General features: G+C 33.1%; 1 protein-coding gene across 1 annotated transcript in view; it reads right to left on the reverse strand.

Annotated features, from left to right (window-relative positions):
• Positions 1-2,798, reverse strand: part of LOC762780 (pseudouridylate synthase 7 homolog) — a 30,308-nt gene extending 27,510 nt beyond the window's left edge. The window contains exons 1-2 of the mRNA XM_030972864.1: positions 2,695-2,798; positions 1,766-1,828 (exon numbers count right to left, since the gene is read on the reverse strand). The gene's annotated coding sequence lies outside the window, so the exon portion shown is untranslated. The remainder of the gene's footprint in view (positions 1-1,765; positions 1,829-2,694) is intronic.
• Positions 2,799-7,971: the final 5,173 nt, after the last annotated feature.

Consider the following 7,971-nt stretch of genomic DNA (forward strand, 5'->3'; position numbering starts at 1 on the left):
CATCTGTTTAATTTCACCATTTTGAGCATCTTTAATATTTCACTTCCTTTAACAACGAACACGAATCTGAAATGCCTCTCATTCAAAGCTAGGATTCATACTGTGTCCAGAATATGACCAATAATTCTGGGGCCCCGGCCATCCATGTGTCCAAGATACGAGCATGTCTGTCTGGAAAAGTCATTGAAATATTGCCGTCTTCAATTCCTTACTGGAGTCACCTTCGTTTCAAGTTTTGAAAGGATAAAGAAAGCTTCCTTGAAGGATCTTCACTGTATTAAAGCCTGCACAAGGCCTGCCCAATACAGCAACAATTGACAGATTCCATTCCATCAGGAAGGAAGGAACATCAACAGAAGTTTGTGACCTAAACATTTGCTTTTTGTGATATTTGCTTGGGGCTTTGAATTTTCAAAGACCTAAAGGATAAGGGATGCAGTTGGGTGTTATGCTAGGCAAATGGTTAGGGTTGGGGATGGAGATCGGGGTAGGGTTAGTGTAGAGTTTGGTCCAGGGTTGAAGTTAGGAATGTGGTTAGTGTGGGATATTGACAGCAGAGCAATTGTCACCAAAGTATGTGTCATAGAACCATAAAGAAAATGCATCTGTCAAACTTGTCTATTTATTTATTTATTTATTTATTTATTATAGTTTTATTTTAACAGGGTGGTCTCATTCAAGTTCATTTCTGAGCCTGCTCTCCCAGAGAGCCCTGTATTCACATAAAAAACATGTACAATAATAACATGAATTCAAAACATACATACAAAGGTAAAATATACATGGTATATACAATAATTAAACATGGGTAACGAAAAACACGCATTAACAATAAATTATAAGGAAAAAAATACAACTATCAAATTGAAAAAACTAGATGAATGAAATGTAATAAATAAATAAAGGTCAAATTAACGTGAAAATATGTTTACAAGGGAAACTGAAAGGTTTTGACATTCTTTTTAAAACTTTGCAGCGACTTACAATTTTTAATATGATAGGGTAATTTATTGTATATTTTAGCTCCTGAAACCGCTAAGGTTTTCGTTTTAAAATTTGTTTTACACTTTAGAATGAATAATGGACTGTTTAAAGCATAACGAGTAGAATATAATATCGGTCTTTTACTTATACATGGATTAAGATATGGTGGTGATAGGTCGTTTATGATTTTAAAAATCAAGATGCATTTCTGATATTTAATTCTTTCCTCTAATGACCGCCATTTCAATTTACTCATTAAAACATTTTGGGGTGTAAAATATTCGGCACGAAGAACTAATCGTGCATATCTATTTTGTAATTTTTGCAACTTTGTTAGATTTTGTTTCGAAGTATTTCCCCATACTGAATTACAGTAGTTTAAATGCGGTAGGATAAGAGAATAGTATAATGTAATAAGATTCTTACGGGAAATATAATTGCGTATACGTCTAATGCAGGCAATCGTACCCGATACTTTCTTAACAACTTCTTTTACATGTAACGACCATGTTAAGCTTTTGTCTAGTGTTACACCTAGATATTTCATACTTTCGACTGAGTCGAGTACATTGTCACTGTAACGAATACAAATATTATTATTTTGAATTTTTCTTTTGGAACCAAATAGTATTGTTTTGGTTTTATTTGCATTTAAAAACAGTTACTCAAAGATTAACAAAAAAAATATTGTTAAAACAGTCAAATTCTTAGCTTATATGAAATGTGATATACAGCCATGATAACTCAGTGAACAACTTGGCTTTCATCATCAGGAACTTACCTTAATATGATAACAAAATGGTTGCCAGACAATTCTCCTAGGTTGAGAGGCTTGTGGACATATCTAAAAATAGAAATACATAACTATGTTTGAATGTTCAGCAAGGCCAATAATACATTTCTAAATATATGATACATGGTAAAATGCCCCAAAGTTACATGGAATACAATCAAATCAATAATTGTAGTACGTATGAGCTCTACATGTATTTGCTGATCATGAAGCACTTTAAAAAGACAGACTGATGAAAGGCGCTGCAAAAAGGGCTAGATGAAAGACAATTTCTTTGTTTCACTCCACAGAATCTTATTACGGATATAAATAATCAAATAACCTATATAAAAATGTACATGTAGTAAAATTCAAGCACCATTTCCATTCAAATTTGTTTAAACAAATGTAAATTATTTCAAATCATGTCTTTAGAAAAATGAACATTTATCTAAGTTTTATAGTTATTTGTTTACTCTCATAAAAAGATAACCATGATAAAAGAAATGAAATACAAAGTTATAAACACACACACATAATATATACTTATACGTGAACATAAGTGAAGAAAGAAAAGGGAAAAGCAAATGAAGATTGGGGGAGCCAGCAGGGACCACAAACACCTGTCAATGGCTAGCTCCTTGGTTAACTTATTTACAGTAACGCAAAATAAAAAAAATTCTCCTTTCAATGTTCTCTGAATATCTGTACAATACATGCATAATGTTAAATATTGTTTATTTGATGAACATTCCATGAATTTCTTTTCTCTTTTAATATCCCTTTGAGTGATCTTGTGAATAATAATTCTTTCAACTGACAAGATTTTGTTTAAGTTTTACATAAAGTGAAACACTGAAGATATTTGTATTGCTTCTTGCTGAAATTTTCTGATTAAATTTTTATAAAAATCATCAGAATAAACTCCCATATATCACCTGAAATTGCCTAATCGAATGCATCTCAAGACCTTGTTAAGCTGTGCCAGTCTCAAACCATCAATTCTAGAGATAGACAAATAAAGAAAAGACAGACAATATTTATTATTAAAATGAGTGTTATTGAGAGCTGAAATATATTCATGGACAATAAATAACATACAGGAAAGGCAATAAAATGTCAAATTTGTGTTGTTTTTACAATGAACATTACTGAAATATTTCCAAAGCTATATAGCATATTAGCATAGCACCTTGGTAAATGAGGTTTAATGTTCATTACCTGTATATTACTCTTTTGCATGAATACTAAAGACAGAAGAAAGAAGCATTGTTAAAATGTAAACTGACCAAAAATGTGTGTAAATCTGTCCATAGTAAACAATAGAAAAAATATTACCACGCCTTTTTATCGTTTCTCAACTGAAAAATATGTCACATTCAAAATGTAAAACAATAACAAAAGTTTCTCCAACTCAGATATATGGCCATTTATAAGGGATATTGAACACATGAAATACTGTCACGAATTAAGGAGTGCGACATATTCATCATGAAGAAAAAACACACATCTTGTTTCAACACTTAGTACAAGTAAGCAATCAAATAGATAAAACACACCATAATGGTTGGTATTGGGGGAAAACTCTATCATTTAAGTGATGGATAAGTGATGATACATCTAGCATGCAAAGGAGCACATCTAAATGTCTCTGATGAAAAACAGATTTATTGAGAATTATGGAGTAAATGGAAGCAGCGTTTACCAGAGGAAACGCTCTGATCTATTTTGGTCTGGTGAGCCAATGTATAAAGATCCTGAGAGATATGTTTATAAGGTATGAATATGTTGCCTTTCTGATTGCTGCTCTGATAAGAGAGTTCATAGGGTCCTTCTTCATGAGCCTGAGCATAGACTGATCAGTGCTTCTCAAGAAATTAGACCTAGTTGAAATTCCAAAAGACAGCATTATCCCTGGTCATGAAATCACTTTTGGATAAACTTTTACAAATATCATGAAGGTACTATATGAGCTAAAGGTATATTTAAACATTCAAAATTCACAGTAGCAGTATGATAAATCCAAAATTTAACAAACAACACTACAACACATTTATCAACAAAACCTACATTTTAAAAATGCATTTAAAATGTAAATATATATCAAATATTACACATTTCATATTATATGGAGAAAATATATTTATGAGTAACAAAACGTACTGCCTGCACACGATATGATGACTTATTGTATAGCACATGTAGGTGATTATGGTAATAATCTTTCTTGGTCTGGAAATTAAGTTATTTTCTCTGTATATGTTTAGTATTCTTAGCACAAGCCAGTACCCATAGTTCACTTTGCTATATTTCAGATCCATAAACAATCCATTCAACCACAAGGCTGAAATATCTGATTTAATAATGATGATGATTATAATATCAATATTGACTTTTTATATAGTACTCATACACTATGACATTCATGGCGCTTAAGTAACTATTGCTCAATCAAATCAAGTACCCCATCTAAACCTGGGTGGAGAGTGGCAACTGTAGATTAACATCTTGCCAAAGACAGGAGTTCCCAGGCAAGGAACCAAACTATGTACTTTGTGACCTTTAGTCAGAGACTTATCCACTAGACTACAATACCTCTAACTTTACAACTTGGCAAACTTTTATAAAAACTGGTAGAGCCTGGTAATATTCAGAGTGCCTTGGGCATCTTGCATGGTGGACATGTGCGCTATATAAATATTATTATTATTATTATACAGTTAAATATGTCTATAAAGGGCATACAAGGGACACAGGAAGGCTAGCCACTGCAGATAGTTGACCTTTCCAGACACGTTCTACAACACTTTTCATTCTAGAGGAAACCATTATAGGTGACGCACACTATAGACAGGTGGCCGCTAAAACAGATATTATTATATCGGCATATTTCTGCTGGGGAAGTTCTGAAATAAGAAACCTTAGGAGAGCAAATTTAGGGCCTTTCACCCATCGCCTTTCAAATAGAACATCATCTTCTTCATCATCTTCATCACCTGTATATGTCCTTAAAACTGATACATTAATATGAGGAAATGTGTCAATCATCGAATACCCCCAGTGACATTTCTGAAGCATAGGACAGAAACATGAGTGGACCTTCAGGGGCAAAGTGCCAAATTTCTGGCCTTAACATTGCTTTCTTTCCATTGTTCCAGCATTATGAGCAATCCTCCACTAATCCATTTATAGAATCAAGGAAATCATTGACTGTGCATGCTCCTCTTCTCTTTCATCTGAAAGCTTTGCTGTTTGTCAAGACTAAGGTTCAGGGTTTGCCTGGGTTAATGCAGGGCTAGGAAACTTTTGTGAATTGGAGCCGACAGTCTTGTCACGGCATGAAATATTCGCAAATTGCCAATCATGTCCAAGTTTAATTTTCGTCAGAGAGTGCAATCCTGGCCGGGGCTTATTCAAAGACTAATAATAACACACTTTGATGTTTACCTCCAGGCCAGTTTTGTTATTGCAGGATTTTTTATGAATAAAATCTTGTGGCAATATAAGAAACATAGTTTCATTAAATTTTGACATTTGTCAACATTATCGTGCCTAGATATATATATATATATATATATAATTATAAACATTATGTATCTGTACGAGTCAATTTACTTGTGCAGTGTACAGTGTTGTATGGGCATTCAATGCATAGGAGCACCAAAAACTTTTGCAGCATTAAACTTTTGTGAATATGGACTCAAAAATGTTTTTTATTTTTTACAATGCAGGGTCTTGAAATGCCTGTTACTAATGACGTATTGTCATTTCTGTATGTAATGAGGCATCAAAACAAATTGGTCAGACTAAATATTGGAGTTTACATCAGTTGTAGATCTACAATGAAAATAAAAGCCTTACACACACATTCACACTCCCTCCCTCCCTCCCTACACACACACACACACACACACCCGCAACCCACTCACACACAGAGGTTTCAAATTTTCAATTTTGAAGGTCTTATCACTTAGCTCATGACTAATCATAGATATAATAAGTCCAGCATCTAGGGCATGAAGGCCAAATACTAGACATAATTCAGCACAAGTTCAATAGCCACTTAGACATTCAATCAAATTACAACCTTCCCCTTCGTTTGTAATATTTACCTCAGATTATCAAGTATCATGAATAGCCTGTCCATCGGTTAGATGCGTAGAACTGTACTTAACACCTACATTTTTACATGTTTTATTGAAACCGACAAAACAAGAACTAATACCAGTAATTGATTACAGTTCTAATCTAAAGCAAATTAACAAATCATATTAATTCTATATCTAGTAGAAAGTCAAACTTTCATAACAGTACAGGGTAAAAATCTAGAATTAAACCCTAAAAGTTATCTGCATGGTAGAACATTTATTGAATCACAGAAAAATGATTTGATTGAAATCTGTCATTAATATAAATAAATCAGAAAATGATTCTAGGTATGTAAATGTCCCATATAATCATTAAAATTGTGTATTGCAAACAACCCATATTTCATACTCCTAAATTTAAAAAAAAAGTTTGTGCATAAATTGTCTATTTTTGAAAATATAAAAATCATCAAGATTTCAATTTATTTAGAAAATATTTGTGGCAGTAATTGTCAAAATTTGCCTTGAAAGATATTAACTGTTGTGTATGTTTTGTTTAACAAAATTTGGTTATTCTTCTATACATATATGACAAATAAAAATGACACTTCTACATGTATATTTTTGGATGTTGATCAAGTCAATGACACAAATGTCCCGATGATCTTGAATTAAAAGCGAACCAAGACGATGCTTTGATGCAAAGAGACAGCACTAAGACCTTGAGTCTTGCTTTATACTTGTGCCTCAAAACCTGTCTCAACCATATCCTTACATATTCTCAAAGATTTATCAAGGAGCAGAACAGAGGGCACTGATTGACTTACGTAGGCAAATTATATAAGAGAATTTTTTCAAGCCTTTTAAAGCTAAAAATAACCCATGTTCCCATGACATTACACTTCCTCTTTAGGGGCTGCTGACTCCAGGGAAGAGGAGCTAGGATATGGGTAAGGAAAACTCGGCCCCCTTCCTCTCGCCTCTCTCTACCATATACAGATGACTGTCAAGATTGTTTATAAATAACAATCATTTTGTTTAAATTCATTTTTATAAAGTAAGTTTACAAGAAGCAAAAGTAAAAGCCCTTTTATTAATATATTTGTGTTAAATATGTATTTAATATTTTCATATCATTGATTGGATATAAAGCTTGAAAGTTTGAATTAAGTATAATATCACATTTTAGAATAAAGTTTGGTAAACCCATCCTTATGGATTAGGCAGGAGCACATCTTCATTAAGACAAGATGCAGTCAACGTCATATACACACACACACAGGAACCCACCCACACACACGCACAAAACGGTGACAAAATAATATGCTTTAAAGCGCAGAGCACTTCACACTTCTGTATCTTACACCATGCACACAGACAAATAAGGATTCTCAAGTTTCTTAAGATACTTCAGACACTTTTTTTAATCACCTTGCCATTAATTGTATACAGTTTAATTTTTTATTTTGCCGCAGCTGGTTTTTCAGGTGTTTTTTGTTGTTAATGTTAACACATCCTGTCTGAAAAAAGATTACATGTAGGGTGTGATTGAAGCAAACTTGATGTTAGTTCTTGTGATTGAGTAGTATTTTCTCTGGATCCAATTGACTTGGAAATGCCGCTGAAAGTGAGTTTGATTTGGCAGGATATTGGAGTAAAGCGGGTTTTATGTCCTAAGAGAATTGTGTTTCAACTGCCAATTTGCGATCTGGAAAATCTAGGTGACTTTGACCCAAAATGCTTGACTAAAAGTAAAAAATGCAATATTTTTCCTTTTAGCTCAGTATATAACATATATTTGGCAAGAGTGACATTCTGCATATTCATTTCTAGTCATTTTAGTAGAAACAGAGGCGGAACATATATGTTCTAGAACAAAACTGTAAACAGAAATACATGCTGAAATTCTGCTTAAACTGCCATCATACCATGATATCACATCTCTGGGTACTTTCTAAGAGCTTTGGAAATCATTACCCCGGTTTTTAGCTCTGGCAATCATTATCAGCAAACAAACAAAATTCAAAGAACCCACTAACTACATCTGGGATGAGTGAGGCATATGTTGATTAATGTCTTACAAGAGAAAAAGTCAGTGAAGTACTTGAATCCATTACCTTGTGATCC

This window comes from Strongylocentrotus purpuratus, unplaced genomic scaffold (assembly GCF_000002235.5).
Source record: "Strongylocentrotus purpuratus isolate Spur 01 unplaced genomic scaffold, Spur_5.0 spur5_scaffold_6, whole genome shotgun sequence".
Classification (NCBI taxonomy): Eukaryota; Metazoa; Echinodermata; class Echinoidea; order Camarodonta; family Strongylocentrotidae; genus Strongylocentrotus; species Strongylocentrotus purpuratus.